The following is an 18,439-nucleotide window of genomic DNA, read 5'->3' as shown; positions in this document are numbered from 1 at the left end:
TCTCCATACTAATTAATAATAATAAATTATTGATGCAAGTCGGTCTGTCCGTCTGTTACCTCTTCACACCCAAACCGCTGAACCGATTTTGCTGAAATTTGGTATAGAGATACTTTGAGTCCCGGGATGAAATTGAATAATTTTATCCCGGAAAATTTACGGTTTAAGCGCTATCAACGAATTTTGGAGCAATGGAGTTCGTCCGTCATCTAGTTAAAAAAAAATGTACTTAAGGGGGCGACTAACCCTAAAGTGTCGATTTTATAATTCATTTTTATACTTGAAAATAAGCCCCGAATTGTTTCATTTTCTAAAATTAGATACTGCATTATATTACCGAGAATTCGATCTGAGCAAAAACACGATATCTTAAAATTTTCTCGATAGAAAAAAATCACAAAGATGCATCTAATTTTCAAGAATTTTTAATTTATTGCCATAACCGTGCATTGAACTAGGTTAATATTTCAACACATTGTATCAAAATTCTATATGTATATTTATCGAGTTATTGAGAAAAAACTAATTTGGCGATGAATCCGTGTCGTTCCTTTTCACCTGGCATATGAAAGACTGGCGTGAGTGTGAAGAGAGAAGGACTATGTTTGATTTTTGGGGCTAGTCGCCCTCTTAATAAAGATTTTTATGCTAGACTGGATATGGACTTAAATGGATATTACTAATATTAATTGTTTTGATATGATATTAATATTATTTAATGTGCATAACAGTAATTCAGGATACGATATAACAGATTAATAACGATTTAGTGCGGGCTATCTAAATGATTTAGTTCGGGCGCACATGTGCATTTCCGCGTTCGGTTTCCTCGTTTCATTCAGAACATGTGCTGTTTATTGGCACAACTGTTTTCTGAAACAACGTATGCTAATTTCGCCGATTTTCGACAAAATAGGCCTTTCGTCTGTAAGTTAGAAGAGTGAATGAGATGAATCATATTTGAATTGTAAATAAAGTAAGTAATTTAAATTGGCACTTTTAAATACTTCTTAAAGTTAACGATCGTTTAGAGGAGTTGTTAGATTTTTTTCTACAGTTTACACAATGACATTAAATAAGTAACTGCTAGTTGATGTGTTATGGCCATTGTCATACCGAAAATACAAATTCCAAGTAAAACTGTTATTGAATCTTACCCAAACTTTTTAACATGGTTAACATTCATGAAGCCCCAAGCGGCCACATCCGGCCGCGATAACAATAGATAAGCTATTGTGTCTCGTTTTTCCGTGATCGACAGGATTCGATCGGTTTTAAGACTATTGTGTAGTGCCGCGAGCGTAGAAAATAGGTATTTGGAAAACCATTCTCTGTCGCCACAGCGCTCGGCCCCCGCGCAAACGTGCGATAGAGAGAGTTGCAGTTCGGCTGTGATTCTGGGTATTTTTAGACAAAAATCGCGTTTCGGGGCATAACGTTTTGCATCCCCTACACTGTACTAAAACTAATATTTTTTGGTATCAATCTTTTCAGCAGAATCTAATCTACGCTTGTACGTTTTGCTTTGTTTGAAATTTTACGTTGTTTCAAATACAAACCATTTAAAATGAGAAAGATTTGAGCCTACAAACCTAGATTTTAGAAGCTCGTAACTTTCAAACTAACAAAAATTTTGATAAAAGGAAAACGTAGAAGCATAGTTTTCACTAGAGGCAATAACATAGTGAAAAATCGTTGAAATCGGATAAGTTTTAGGGGTAGCAAAACGTTATGCCTTTTTGTATGGAGATGGACCCGGTAGTCGATCCTCTTAACATTTGAAAGAGCTATTATGTTCATAAAAGCGTACCTAGACGGCTTAATGAAGCCCTGTAAATAAAGCAAGGCAGCTTTAGACGCTGTCTTATTACTGTCTCTTCCAGTAACCGTACATCGGCACTTCATTAGCGAGGACTTCAAAAGGGCTTCACGCATGTGCAGTCCTTCCTGTGAAGTTCACTGAAGTGAGCGGACTTATTTTTAAATAACCTACATGATTACGGGAAGATCCATTTTTGCCAAGGTAAGTCAGATATTGACGTAAAAAAGTAAGTGTGAATTTCGAATGTGCCTGACCGCAAACAGTAGAAGAATTCAAAATTTAATTGAAAGTTACTATAAGATGAAATACATAAATGCTTAGCTGTTAATCGAAGATACCAATTGTTTCACAGACATCAAAGTTAAAGCCCATAAAACTTTAAAGAGTTATAAAATGTTTGCCATTTTCTATGGTTGTTCCAGTTTTGGAGTTCCCTATTGCTAGCAATTTGAGAATAATCCTATGTAATGCATTAAATTCGTAATTCCAAAGTTGTAAAATTGGACTCCAAAACATAACAACCTATTAGCACTGCAGCTATAAGCCATTGGTCATTACTCATTACTCATTACATTACTAGTTTTACTACCGCACTCAGAGTGGAACATTAATTACTTAAATGTAATTGATTCAAAATTTTGACATAAGCCCCATATATTATCCGTCAAAGTCTTCATTAAATTTAAGGTTATAGTGCGTCAAGAAAGTGAAGAAGAAATTAAAAAGTGGCAACATCGTAGTGTCATCCCTTTCAAATCAATCTAAGAAAAAAGGGATGACACTACGATGTTGCCACTTTTTAATTTCTTCACTTTCTTGACGCACTATAATCATAATTAAAATTTAAATGTCTCTGAGTACGGCAGTTAACCCTGTTTGCATACACGAAAAAAAAATAGATTGAATTTATTCGTTCCAAATTCAACCGTTTATTTGTCTATTGTTTTTTAACTAGTTCAGAAACGTATCGAAAGTGCTTGTGGCAATGGAATGCGGATCTCCAGGGGCTATTTCTGGACGCACCGATCACTCGATATTCCTTTTTCATCCCACTAATGTGTTACGCATTTAACGTTTAAATTAATGAAAATGGTCGTCTTTTCACCGCCAATTAGAAAGTCGATGACAGTATGGCTACTTTATTAATTATTATTATAGACTATATTAAAGTTGATTGATGTAAATAGGTTATAACTTATAAAGCAAGGTATGAAGGGGCTAATTTAAATTACATAGTATTAGTAGTAGAGAAATAGTATTTTCAGGTGAAAAATAGAGTTTACACTTTATGGGCGTCATAACGACCAGAAATTAGAGAAACCTTGTTAACCTATGAAAAGTCTGGAAGCAAATGCTTTTTGATAAGATTTTTGAATTGTTTTTTGATAAGATTTTTAAATTTTTAATTTTTTGTTAATTTTTTGGTAAAGTTAATAGCACTCGAAAGCAGTCTTTGGATTTATAGAGAACGTAATAGTTGGGGAGGGGTAGAGGGGATATCGGGAGTAGCTCGAGCGTGTCAGATTAAGCTTGCACAGGCTTCCGACATGTGTCTAGTTATCATGGTATAGAAATCAGATTTCTCACGTGGTGGGTAAATTTTTTTTTTTTAATATCGAAATGTCGTCGAATCTGTCAGATTAAGATAGGGGATGTTTAGTATACCCCAAAGAAGCTTCCATATAAAGAAAGCACTGACGATTCAAAGGTTATGTAAGCATGTAGGGAAATTTTAAAATAAAAAAAATAAAGCTTCATATTTCCCTAACTAAGCTTCGCAGATATTTCATTTTGCTCTAAACTAAATGATTTAGTCATCGTTGTCTAAAATGTATTTATAATTTACTTAAATAAGAAATTTTCTGAATAAATTTTCTTTTTCAAAACTTTAAAATGGCTGCAGTTTCTGAACCCACCGCTAAAATAAAAAACGCTCTTATTCTTTTTTTACCAGCTTTACCTAATGTACAAAACCTACTAGGTCTCCATAACGCTCCCGTGACTACAAAAATAGCACCCTCCCCTCCTCTACTATAATAATTTAAGGTACATAATATTAGTACTTAATTGCCATGGAAGCATTTAACCCGACTGAATATAAAATAATAATCTTATAGACTTGCTGTCGCTACTACAATGTCGTAGACGTGATCGCAACGCAATTTAATCATTTGCATTCCAATCACTCAGCTCTTTATAAATTAGAAAGCTATAATTGCTTTCCGATTTGAATCGTAACTTATTGAAAGGGAATCTACGAATGAAACTTAAAGAAAAAAATTGTTCATTTTTTTAGTGCTTGGTTTTTATCCGAATACGGCGGACCGTGGAGGGAAAAGAAAGGGTGATGATTTTAATGCAGATTGAAGAATGATGATTAAACTTCATTATTTGTTTGTATTAATTTATTAAGATTTAGTTACCAAGGATAGATTTTATTTACAATTTTTTACTTATATTAATTATTGATGGATTAGATATTATATACTTATACTGGTTATGGTTTTATTATTTATTGTTATTAATTTTATCGTTTTAATTGTGGATACTGATGAAATTATTATTTTAATTTTTAACTAAAGTAATACAATTTTATGTTCACTACTATCGCATTAGGTAACCTTGTAATGATAGTTTGTGATGATGAAATAAATAAATAAATTATTTTAATGAAGAGTTTGACAGATAACGTATTGGACTTTTGTCAAAATCTTATTTTAATTTCAGTTAACTGTTAAGTAATTAATATTCTTGTCTGAGTGCAGCAGTAACTGCAGTATATAACTATTATTAAACTATCTCGTAGACTTGTCATCTCGTTGTCATCTGTGATCTAAGGCTATAATAATAATTTATGATCTTTTTTTTGTAGTTTATACGTGGGAGAGCCATGCTTGGGCACGAATGGGCCGGCTGAGCCGGAGAAATACCACGTTCTCATAGGAAAACCGGCGTGAAACAGCGCTTGCGCTGTGTTTCGCCGAGTGAGTGAGTTTACCGGAGGCCCAATCCCCTACCCTTCCCTTCGATACCCTCCTCTATCACCCTATTCCCTCTTAAAAGGTCGGCAACGCACTTGCAGCTCTTCTGATGCTGCGAGTGTCCATGGACGACGGAAGTTGCTTTGCATTAGGTGACCTGTTTGATCGTTTGCCCCCTTATTTTATAAAAAAAAATACATGACGAACAAAACATACTAGATTGAACAAGGAACGAAGCGACATAAATGTATAATTAAGTCAGTAGAATCAAGGTACACGTTGAAATAAAAAAATACGGGTAAAATATTTTCTATAAGTACACATGTAACAGCATGTAGCGTATCAAACCTTTTATTGACGTTCCTTGACAGGCTATTAACCGTCTTTACTCTTGTCGCCGGATATTTTCAGGAAACCCTTTCACATGAAGCCCGAAGGGCGAAGGGAGGAAGTGTCCCTACTCACGAAGGTTAAGGGACGACCTTATTATGTGTACTTTTGTGAAAGAAATGTTACGGTACTTAGCATTATTTTTCTAGAAATTGCGTTGCGCAAAATTTTGATTCTGTGACTATCGTATGATCGTGATAAAAAATAAAAATGATGCTGTATTTACTTAGGAGTGAGAGTATCTACAGACACTTTTAAATGGGTTTTTTTATATAGTATAGCACTGGCCTATATTTTCAACCAATCACATACTATTTAACCGAATATTTTGGTAAGCTATAAGTATGCCACAAGCTGCCAAAGTGAGTACAATACTGTAGATAGCGTAGCCATATGGTATCACATTTGTAACCATATGGCAGCGTTTCCTATCAAATTGATACAAGATCTTTGTTTGAAGACTTATTTGCTGGTATCTTTATTGGAAAAAAGCTATCTCAACCACAAAAAATTACTAAACCATACTTATAAAATATTATACTTAATGCGAATGTATGTCTGTTTGAATGTCCTTTAACTCTTCATGCCCAAACCGCGAAAACGAGTTTATTGGGTATGGAATGGAGATACTTTGAGTCCCAGGAAAGGATATTTTTTATCCCGGAAAAATCCCGGCCCCTTCTTGATAAACGATTTTAAGCGCAACGGGATTGCAGGCGACATATAGTGATTTAATCACTAATCAATCCAAAAAGGGTAAATCAATTAATTTTATCACTAATTCAACCCGTAATTTTCAACCTGAAAATAACCCTATGACTTGATTAGTTGTAATTGGAAGGGGTCGGGTTTAACCGCGGTTTAGCTGATCGGGGGCGCTGATCCGATTGCCCCCACTCCAACGATTCCGCAGCTTGATTCACTAACACTGGATTAAAAAGATTAAACGATGTCGAACGTAAAGTCCGAACGGCGAAAAAATTCCATACTCATAAGTTCCATAGACTGTGCTCATATTATGAACGCAAAAGTGTGTCTATATACAACTCTGTCTGTTACCTTTTCACGCTTAAACCTTGAGAAAAATAGAAATAAAATATATAAAATATAAATAAGATCCATGCGTCGGATGGGCATGTAAAAAGTCTGTCCTGCGCCTGATCTCTCGCCAGTCGTGTCGGTCTTCCGTCCCACTGGGTTATCAGAGTAAAAGGAATAGAGAGTGCTCTTGTGTACTGTGCACACACTTGGGCACTATAAAATTACTCCTGCGTACCTGGCCTGGTTTCAATGAAACTGGCCACCGTCACCGAAACCGGTGTGGGAGCTATTATTATTATTACTTACATAATACATATACCCCTTACTAATACACGTTGTATAAGCTTTGAATAGTTATACAGTGTTTTGTTCCTGTCACACAAGTGACATTTTTAATTGGATTGAAGAAAACAAAACACTGTATAACTATTCAAAGCTTATACAGCGTTTATTAGTAAGGGGGACAATATATTATATCGGTGCCATTTTGTTCGATAACGTTCGACATCTTGTTGGTAGGGACATGATCCCATTGCTATAAAAATTTTGGGGCTTCTGATAAAAAAACTGCGGCAAGTGGTTTTGGCAGTCCTCTTGTGATGTCAACCTGACACTGCCTAAGAAATTCTGCAGCAACCGAAACAGGTGGAAATCTGAAGGTGCAAGGTCAGGACTATACGGCGGAGATAAACTTATTTTTATATACAATTCGAAGAAAATCTAATAAATTGGATACAAGAATTTAAAATAAACGGAGGATCAAGGATGTTATAAGATTTTAATCTCGGTTCTCTCGTGATCATAATATTAGTACCTATAAATCTAAAACGTTAACGACATAAATGGGATCTTATATCATTGTTCATTGACATTTGAATAAACATTATTTAAAATCTCAGATGAAGGAGTTACCTAAGACATCATCATCATAAAATTCATCAATTTTATCTATTACATCATGAGATAAAGTTTGTTGCTCCGAAGTTCCGGAAACCGTACTTTTTGGGATAAAAGTATTCTGCAGCCTTTCCCGAAACTGATATCAGATTTTTTATACTTAAGACATCTAAAATATACAAATATAATGTCTGTGTCAAAAATCTGATATCAGATTGATATCAGTTTTGGGAAAGGCTGCTGTTCTTTTTCAAAGTACATACTTTTATCCATGTCATTATGTCATAAATTTAGCAGTTTACTGCCTCAATCGAGGACGAATATTAATTATATTTAACAGTAAACTGTAATTAAATGAAGATTTTGATATATTAAGCCCCAATTTCACCAACGTCTGTTAGTGTTAACAGCTTGTTAAAATGTAATGTCTTCTCTTTCATTCATATGAAAATCGAAAGAGGTAACGTCATACTAATTCCGGCGTTAACTTTAACAGTCGTTGGTGAAATTGGGGCTAAGTCTAACCTACAGTATCTCTCAAACTCTTCATTTAATCCGGGAGTTGCCAGTATGTTTAAAATTTTAAAATAATTATTAAATTATATATATTTATTGATAAAAACTCTAAAACAATACAAATAACGAAAAAATAATTAATTGGATTTATTAACTGTAAGTCACGTGATTGGAAACGCCAATCTGATGCAGTGACGTCATCACGTCACGTCACGACGACGTTAAACACACTCACTTTTGCTCTGTCTACGCTTGTTTTGTTTCATGAACGATGACGTCACCGTGATCACGTGACCATAATGCCGCGTTTTTGTGACATATTTTGAATTCAGTATTTAAAATAATTTTTAACTCATTCTAGAGCATAATAATGAATAAAATATCAATTTACAGGTATTATTGTAAACAACTGAAACGCTTAAAACTGTTTTTAAAAAGTTGTCATCTCCCCTAGTATTACAGTTAAGTTTTATAGCTAAGCAAATATTCAAGTAGGTACAAGTGATAGAAAACGTAACCGGTGTCCTTACATCTTACAGTCCGAAGAGCCTTAAACGCTTATATTCGTCCCTGAGCGGGGTAGTTAGTCTGTGAATTACATTATTAGTGGACTAAACAGCTGACAATCCGTAATCACGCTATCAAAGTTTCTGAAGTACTATCAGAGAAGTTGTTTCAGATGGCGCGGGCGGACTTGCTTATTTTGACCGCGTTATGTCAAACCGTGGTCAAACCCATCCGATAGATAACAATAATTATTATAGGTCTACCAGAATCTGATGGCAAATTTTGATGGCAGATTTTCAAAAAATATCCTTGATCAATGGATACATTTTTATATTTGCATGTTTCACATACAGAATAAGCCGCTATAAGAAAAAAAGGATTACCCCGGTATTGCTAGAGTCAATTTATTTTCTCATTTTTTGCCATCAGATTCTGGTAGACCTACAGATAACATTAATTTGAGATATACCGACCAAACGACGTAGGCCTGCCACCTGCCTTAGTACCCAGCTCAGGTCGATCTTCCTTTAGACCCTGAGTTCTGACTTCTGAGTTCTGAGTGTCGGCCCTAAACCTCCCTAAAGGCCTACATTCAGATTCACACATTTCAATATTCTGGAAGTTTCCAGTGCATTCTGAGAACCGATTGGAGCACGGCCAACGGTTGTAAGTTACTCAAAGGAACCGAATATAACCGACAGTTAATGTAATTACTGTAATAAAAATAATGATTTGATATTGTGCTAAACCATTTGTAAATGCACCCAAAAAAGACTCACGCGCACTATTTATAATATATGTAGGTAAATACATGTAAATATACATACCGATATTATAAATAGAATGAAAGTCTGACTTACCTTTTCATATTTAAACCTCTGAATAGATTTTTGAGCAGTTTCAGTGCCACAAAAGGACACTTTTATGCCTACTTTTGGAAATACGGACACAAAATCAAAATATTTTTACAAGTGGCAAAACCTCATTATCATCTTAGAAAAAAAAAGTAAACAATATAATTTAAATGTAAATTACAACCCTTAAAAATGCAGTTGGGGTATAAAAGACAATGTACTGGACGTAGTGCACGGATTAGCTGCAGAAGCTGGGGATGTCGCCTCATTACATATTTGGGTCGTCGCCAAATCGAATTTGCAATGCTAAATATTGTAGTATTTTTTATCCTAAGCTAAATAAATATGTAAATTGTAAAGTATAAATACTTATAGCGACTAGTATAGTAGCAATTTTTTCACATGAATAAAGAAAATACGATCAACAATAATAATAATCATTTAAAACTTGCGGCAGACTCAGACAAATGACTGTAGATTTTGACATAAACTCTTTATATTCTCTATCTTACTCTTCATTAAATTAAAGTCATATTAAATGACCGAGAGAGCGGCCGTTATTCTTGAGTAACTATTCCGTCAGTTTAGCATTTTCTTCCCAGTTTGAAAAATAGCCTACGTGTCAGTTAAGCCTCTCAATTTTAACTTTAGTCTTTACATCAATCCCTAGCAAAACAGCGATCCATTGGTCCATTAGTTTTGCCATGCTCCACTTTAGTGTAGTAAAGTGTAAAGAACTAAAGACATGTCAGTAAAACAAACAAGTAGCGGGAACAAAGGGCTCTAACGACCCGGTGGTGACCTAAAACCGGCTCTCTCGACCCGATGGCTATCTAGTGGGGCTTCTGGATACGTGCTAATTAGATTTCGCGCCGCTGACGGGTTAAAACGTAATGTAAAAGTTACGTAGTACTCTAAGAAGTTTGTATAGGTGTTAATAGAGTTTCTTGCTTTTATGAGCAACCCTAACTGCCGTCAGAGACGAATATTAACTACTTCAGTGTAATTATATAAAGATTTTGACATAATTATTATATCTCCACACATTATCTGTTAAACTCTTCATTTAATTGAAGTTTAATTAACATTAAATGTCTCTGAGTACGGCCGTAGCCCGTAACCTAGTTGCTTTGATTACCGCCAAAAAATATTAATGAATCTTCCGTTAATCTCAATATCTATTGTAATGTAATAGCTTAAATGTGTGGAGCTATTTAGATTGTATCAGAAAACGTCAAAAGCAAAAACACAGAGTGAAGGACAAAAATATATCCAGTTTATTATTACTGCTTCCACCAATTTTAAAAGTAACTTCAGATATATTTTTAAGATGTAATAAATTCGCAATTTAAACTTTATATTATAAATTCCTACCGAAACGAATAAAAATAATAATCCATAATATTATGATATTATCTAATTTTTCTGACATTTTATCATTAACAGAATCTAATAGGTTGGGTTGCACCAAAGGCGTGGTTAAAGTTAAAGTTATGGTCAAAGTTATGGTTATAGTTAAGGCTAACTTTAACTTTAACCTTAACTTTGACCACAGAATTTGACAGATGACAGCTGGTCCGACAAGGCTTGAAATGAACGTGGACGGGGGCGCTGCTGGTAAAGGAGAACTGTCAAAAATGGCGTTTTTGTATGATGACAGCGTTAGTTCCTTTTTTCGCCATGTGCATTTTGTTGAGCTCTATGGTTATGGTTAAATATGGCGTCTTGATGGCGTCCATTTTAACTTTAACCTAAGATTTGACATTTTGCATTGTAGTTAAAGTTATAGTTAAAGTAAGTTGGTGCAACCCACTCTTAGTATCTAATTTATGTACAGTATCTTCAACTATTTCATTATTAATTTCGGGGTTACAACAATAAATATAACAATCTCTCCCAATTAATCTCTCGTTTGAACAGCTGTTAGTTGTTACTAAATGTATGTGGGTTCGGTAACACGACACATTCCAGAGGGAAGGAAGTCCCATTACAGTCCATTTAGTGCCACGAATTGTACCATTGTACTTTTATTGGACTCATGTGAGTCTTCGGAGTACATTTGGACTAGGGAGTTTAAAGTTTCTTTATAACTCCTAAATTCGCATATGACGCTAAAACTGTCCTTGTACTTTTCAATTTACTTTTCCAGGAAAGTTTCTGCATTCTAATTTCCAAATATCTAAATAGTAAATCGGTTCAGCTGTTTAAGTTGAAGCCGCGTTAAAGTAAAATAACCGTGTTGGATATGTTTTAGATTGCTTGTTTTATGAGAGGCCGGCTCGGCCTCTCATAGAAAACAAGAAATAGAAAGGGCGTAAGCGACCAAATGGTTTTTGTCGCGTAATTTAAAAACTATAAATAAATTTCATATAAGCTAATTAAAGTATATGCTTGAACCAATCTATGTACAAATTTTGAAAGCTTAAATCATTCTCCTCTGTTGGCAAAATTACAATGCCTTTTTTTACAGAGGTCTTTTTGATTGATTATTCTGTGTTATAAAAGTTGACCAATCGTATTATGCTATGGGTAATTCAAAGACAAAGACATGATGAATACTGACAATGAACTTTAATTTCTTAGCTTTAGTCATTGCTGGGAAAAATCGATATCGCTACAACCAAATTATCAAGGCGTCGCCTTAAGTGTAAAGAGGTAGCAGACAGGAAGACAGACATACACACTTGCGCATTTATAATATTGATAAAGATTAGTGAGTATATCAGTACTTGTCACCTGCAGCACAGAATAGATAATAGTACAAGTACCTGCAGCTTTGTTCTTGTTCTTGGATAAAAACCATCCTATATCCTTTCTAGGGACTAAAGTATAATATATGACCCATCTTTACGGTTCAGGTGTTCTGTCTGAAAATAACAGACAGACAGACACATGCTTATATAATATTATGAGTAATGAGTAATGCCGCTTAAAATACCTTGTGCATTAAGGAACAGAGTGTAAAAAGTCTACCCATAATATGACGTGTGAAGAATTTAAATGAGCACTCCAGTAGTTCCCATATTAGAAGTGCTTCCGTGCCTCAACAAATATGGTTGTTCCGTTACTGTGAGTCCGATTGTCTTGACATAACCCGGCCAAATAATGTCAATTTCTCTAATTGTAATATCTAGAGAAGAATATGATATTACTGCCATGTTTTCACGCTAGAGACAGCAGCACCATCTGCTAAGTACTCACATACGGTTTTGCTCGATCGAGCAATAACGTCGAGCAAAACCCGCGGCTCGGGATTTCACGCATACATTCAGCATTGCTCGATAGTTTTATTCTAAATCGATATATTTAATTCCATCAAGCCGGCTCGATGCGAGCCTTCGAGCTGTCAGTTTTGCGGTCCACCGCATGTGAGTACAGTTAAAAAGTTTTGTTCGACGTTTGAAAACGTTTCTGTCAAATGATATGAGTTATGACGACTGCAACATGTCGGATTTTGGTCGGATTACCTGTACGTGCTAGTAGCGCCCTCCGCTCCGACCTTTGCGTATTCATTGTTCCCTATTGATTCGTAGGCAGATTACGGACCTACGTAAGTTGGTCGAGTTATGTTAAGCCCAGCCGACAGATCGATTATGACACTTGACATAACTTGACCAAATATTGTAGGTTCCTCATCTGCGTATGAATTCATTTTTCTGATAGCTTTTCAATTGTTTCTATATCTCTCATGAAGACAGAAGACTGATTGGCTTTGCACTTGGGTATTCTCTCTATCTCTCTATTATAGTCTAGTGGTTATTCTAAATAAAAACCTATCGAGGTGAAGGTCCAGGTCAATTGTTCGTGTCATCGACGAAGGTTTATTTCGTCATTAATAGAAGGTCAACTGTTAGGTCTACTACTAGTACCTACATACTCCATCTTTGACAATTATTATGAAAAAAAAAACGACAAACAACACAGAGTGAGGACTTTTCAGGTAACCACGATTAACCTCATCATCATACCATATTATTTGGAGGAGAAAGTTTGTCTTGTTAGTTGAAGTATAGTCCTAATATGTCATGGACATAAAGGTCCTGCAAGAGGTAAAACGAATCCACATTGATTGTATCATGAGAATTGGGCCGAATCCGGGCCATAGTAGGTACATACTCTACATAGAGATTAGAGAGTGTACGAAAACGTCGATAAACTAAAACAAATGGAACAGAAAAAAGCTGTCGCTGACACTTGTGCATGTACACTGTACAGTATCCATACTAATTACTAATATTATAAATGCGAAAGTGTGTCTGTCTGTCTGTCTGTTACCTTTTCAAGCTCGAACCGCTGAACCGATTTTTTTGAAATTTGGCATGGAGATACTTTGAGTCCCGAGAAAGGACATAGTATAGTTTTTATCCCGTCCCTTAACGCCTCCGTGGTTAGAGCGTCGCTCTCGACTCCGGAGGTCGTGGGTTCGAATCCCGCGTTGGAAACATGTTATTTCCAAGTTTGGTTAGGACAATGCAGGCTGATCACCTGATTGTCTGACAAGTAAGATGATCCATGCGTCGAATGGGCATGTAAAAAAGTCGGTCCTGCGCCTGATCCCTCGCCAGTCGTGTCGGTCTTCCGTCCCACTGGGTTATGAGAGTAAAAGGAATAGAGAGTGCTCTTGTGTACTGCGCACACACTTGGGCACTATAAAATTACTCCTGCGTAGCTGGCCTGGTTTCAATGAAACTGGCCACCGTCACCGAAACCGGTGTGGGGAGTATTATTATTATTATCAGTTTTTATCCCGGAAAAATGTACGGTTCCCGCTCGATAAACGAATTTGGCGCAACGGAGTTGCGGGTGTCATCTAGTACTTAATAAATGCCTTTCATGAAATTAAACTTACAATAAAGGATAATAATGATAAGGAGAAAGAGAAAAGTTAAGGGAATATGTTATTGTGACTTTCCTAAAATCATCTATAAATCCTAGTCATAAACCGAAGCCGCATGGACCAAAAGTGGCCAAGCGACTTCGATTTTGTTTTCGGCCATTTTGACATATTTTGACATCGACGACCGAAATTATAAATATTACCGCCGAACCGAACAGCACCACAACTTTGGAGGCGTAATTTTGTCTTGATGCCTGACTCCTGAGTTTTTTAATCTTTAATTTTAAATAATTTAACTGCGAAAACTGTACTTGTAAGCAAAACAATCTAGGATTTATCTGTACCGATTGCCGTCGCATTGTGCCGACTGGGGAAAGTCTCGTATTGTATGAACGCTTATTCAAATAGATATCGAAACCATTCACAAAGGCAAGCCTCTTCGAGAGTTTAGTTGCTTTTGCTAGTTTGAAAGTATTAGATTGATTCGTAGGCAAACGGAGTACGGACCTACGTTAATTAGTTGGGTTGTCAAGTCAATGTTAGTCCGACATCTTGAAAACCCGATCAAATCAAGTTTGTCCGTCATCTGTCTTTATAGTGTTCCCGATAGTACGAGAAAGATTGGGTTTTAACCAGTAACGGCGTTAGGGGGGGGGGGGGGGGGTGATAAAAAGGGGCGCTGAAGGCAAACAAAAGGGCGTCAAAGAAATCTCGCCCAGGGCGCTGGTAGTGCTAAAACCAGCCCTGGTTTTAACTAAACTAGGTATAAGGTAGCAGGTACAATATTGATGTGATATAATGGTTGCCATGGTTGCAATTATTGGTGTCACAAAATCTTATAACTACCTTCATATTATAAACTTCATAAACATACTTATTAATTCTGCGTCTAAAGTCTTTACAAACTTTTTAATCTAATAGCTATCTTCCTGATGAAAATTCTATTATTACCTACCTAATGTTTGTTTTTCTATCTTACTTATTAATGAATTCAAAATTACCTATCGACTAGTCAGTAGTAGTAGTGACAACATAGATAATAAATAGTAAGATGGCCTTCTGATAAAATAATTATTGTAACTACAAACAAGACATTATAAATGCCGCACTATCTTAAATATCAATATCAAGCATTTAAAAAACAATTGAAAATTGAAATATCTTTCCAGTTGTACACATAGGTACAAAAGACTTCAAATTTCAGGAAATGGTAGGATTTTGACTATGCAAAAGTTAGAATGTAGTCGATAGAAGTTACGTCATACTTTAAATTCTAAATGGCCACAAAAATCATCAAAATGGCCCTATATTCTATATTCGGTTGTGGATATTTTTGGACAAGCTTTTGGCCTCGATATTCTTACAGAGTCTATGGTTAGAAAGGTCGGCAAACAAAAAAGAAAAGGTGTGATTAGATTAGAACTCTCTTTTGCTTTCGAATTTTCCGGTGAAAACACGCAATCTATGTTTAATTGTTGGCTGCCTGCTGCCAATCATCATAAATATTATAGTTCTAACAAGTCTACAGGATCTTTATTACCAACGCGGCAACGACATAAGGATCAGCTCAAGTAACTCCGAGGCAAAATAATTGTGAATCTTAATAGTGTTCTAAAGATGACTTTGAATATAGAATGCACTTGTCACATGTCATAGACAATTTCGCCATATTGTTTTGTTTGTAGCAAGTAACACCAAGGTTGGTGGTGTTATTCCCACGTCCTCACGACTAAACAATACTCTTGACTTTGCTTATACATAGGAAATAATAATCCATGACATGTTGTCATGATGTCACCTAACAGCGACATGAATAACAAGTGTATTGCGTATATAGATAATGTTATACAGTTAAGGGCAAGGAGCGTAGCTAACGCCGTATTTTTTTTAAATCACAAAATATGATAAAGTAAAAAAAAAATCCTTTGTTAAATGTTACCCCGTAAAGCGTGGAATCGATAGTCACTCTATGCGATTTTTTGTGAGAAGTTTAATTAAAAGAGAAGAGAACTTTTTTAAGGGCCTTAAAAAAAATATATGGGCCCCGCCAAGGCACGCTACGCTTCTGGTTAAGGGTCAATTAAATTCATACGATTTGTGATTGCAACAGTATTTCGCACGAAATAAAATTAAGGTTCATTCAATGGTTACTATGTCTGGGAACAGAATTAAAATTAGTTAAAATCTACGGGCAGTATTATAGGGGAGCTTAAAAGTCAGTGTTTCTCAATCTTCGCATTGAATTACATTGATCCATAATATTTTTAAATTACATTTAAAGTTTTAAATACATATCTATAATATATTAATACGTGAGCCAAAAACTTTGTATCCCTTTTGACGAAAAATGGGGAAACGTAGGTGAATGAAATTTTGCACAGTTATAGTTTATATGGTGAAGGAGTGCATCGAGCTAATATTATTTTGAAATTATGCTTTTATCATACATTTTTTTAGCAAATAAAACATTACACACACAACAACACACACACTAGGAAAAATGACAGATTTTTACAACAAGGTGACAAATTAAAAATGGATTATAGTTTTTTTTTATTGAATCTTAGATACTATTAGACAATGCTTACACAGCCAGTCTGACATCAGCTGTGTCCCAGAGACAAGAGTTGAAAAAATAAGATAAAGTCAATATTTTTTTACAATATATAGATCCTAATGTCGTTGAAACTAAGGTCGAATTTCGACCATTGGGCGATCTCTAGTTGCCATAATTTCAGCTTAAGTTTCAGTAATAAAGATAATCATTAGTGAAATTAGTGCCAACAAAGATTAATATCAAAGACATTACACTTATGGAATACATTTAATTTAATGAATCGGGGTTCACAGAGTTCACGTCCTTAATCAGACATTACTCATTATTATTATTTAGTAAATTATGACTCCAGGCTATGACTCATGTAATAGGTACTATAAACTATTACTATATTACATGTTAACTAATGAACGCTTACGTGTACTTTTAAGTTTACTATGTTGTTTGCATTTTTGTCATTCTTACAAGACTTCAAATATTTTGTTTATTTATTATTAGATGATGCCTGCAACTCCGTTGCGCCAAAACCCGTTTATCGTGCGGGAACCGTACATTTTTCCCGAATAAAAGGTATTCTATGTCCTTTCCCGGGACTCGAAGTATCTCCGTACCAAATTTCAGCAAAATCGGTTCAGAGGTTTGGACTTGATAAGGTAACGTAACAGACAGACAGACAGGACGACAGACCAAAATACGGACAGACAGACACACTTTCGCATATATAATACGAGATTTAGCCCGCGGCTTCGCTCGCGTTAAGAAGTATTACTATATACAAACTTTCATCCCCTATTTGAACCCCTTGGGGTTGGAATTTATCAAAATCCTTTCTTAGCGGATGCCTACGTCATAACATCTACCCGCATGCCAAATTTCAGCCCGATCCGTCCAGTGGTTTAGGCTGTGCGTTGATAGATCACTATGTCAATCAGTCAGTCACCTTTGTGTTTTATATATATAGATATATTATATTGTATTATTAGAAGTCTGACGACGCCCGCAACTCCGTTGCGCCAAAAATCATTTATCGCGCGGGAACCGTACATTACATTTACCGTACATTTTTCCAGGATAAAAAGTATCCTATGTCCTTTCCTGGAACTCTAAGTATCTCCATACCAAATTTTAGCAAAATCGGTTCAGCGATTTGGATTTAAAGAAGTAACAGACAGACAGACAGGCCGACAGACTGACACACGGATTTGTAATTACTAATTATTATTAATTGCGGGTAGAAAGTGTAAATTTAAACTATGACGACCCAATATTATGGAAAATTATTGTAAAGCTAGATTTAATTATGGTTTTTCAACGTGCTGAGTACCGTTATACCTATCTTAGAATAAGCATTAAAATTGCACTTAGATTATAGATATTAAAAAGTAAAAACATTAAAATATGTCCCACCATAAAAGTTTTACTGTCACTATAAGGAAAGCATAAAGCCGGTTATACATTTCGCAACGAGCCTATTCCTGGAGGATTTTTATTTTTAACTATCTTATCTTATACGAGTACCCCACTTCGTATACTACATAAATCACTGTCAAACAAGGAATTTCTGGGAAAAGTTGGCGATTGTTTAAATAATAATATTACATAGTATCAAGCAGGTACTTATCTAAGTTACTTAACTTATGGTCGGTTTCTGAAGATTTTCGAGAGAAGTTCATCAATTAACTAGCGCTTTTTATTGGTTAACCGTTAACAGATTAACCAATCAATACCATAAAAGGGGAAAACTTCTGTTATACTTCAGAAACTGGGCAGTTTATTTAAAAAAGGCAAATATCTCAATAATCTTGTTTTAAGTAATTGATTTTTCTATATTTTCTTAATAATTCTATTGTAATAACGTCAAATTTCTACCTTTGAAATACGTACGTTGGATGTGTTTACTATAAGATTAAAATCGTTTAGAATTTAGAACAGAGAAATGCAATTGTAGTCCCTGTTATCCCAGGGCAATGTCCTCAATTGAGGATTATGTTGCGACTGTACACTAGCCCAGTGCTGAGTGCGGGCAGGGCGAGGAGC

At 35.4% G+C, this 18,439-nt stretch overlaps 1 protein-coding gene across 1 annotated transcript in view; it reads right to left on the bottom strand.

Moving 5' to 3' along the window:
* The window catches only part of LOC121729256 (nascent polypeptide-associated complex subunit alpha, muscle-specific form), a 104,766-nt gene that overhangs the window by 37,079 nt on the left and 49,248 nt on the right, over positions 1-18,439 (bottom strand). The gene's annotated exons all lie outside the window — the stretch shown is intronic.

The sequence above is a fragment of the Aricia agestis genome, chromosome 8, assembly GCF_905147365.1.
Source record: "Aricia agestis chromosome 8, ilAriAges1.1, whole genome shotgun sequence".
Classification (NCBI taxonomy): Eukaryota; Metazoa; Arthropoda; class Insecta; order Lepidoptera; family Lycaenidae; genus Aricia; species Aricia agestis.
This window is presented reverse-complemented; position numbering and strand designations above follow the sequence as displayed.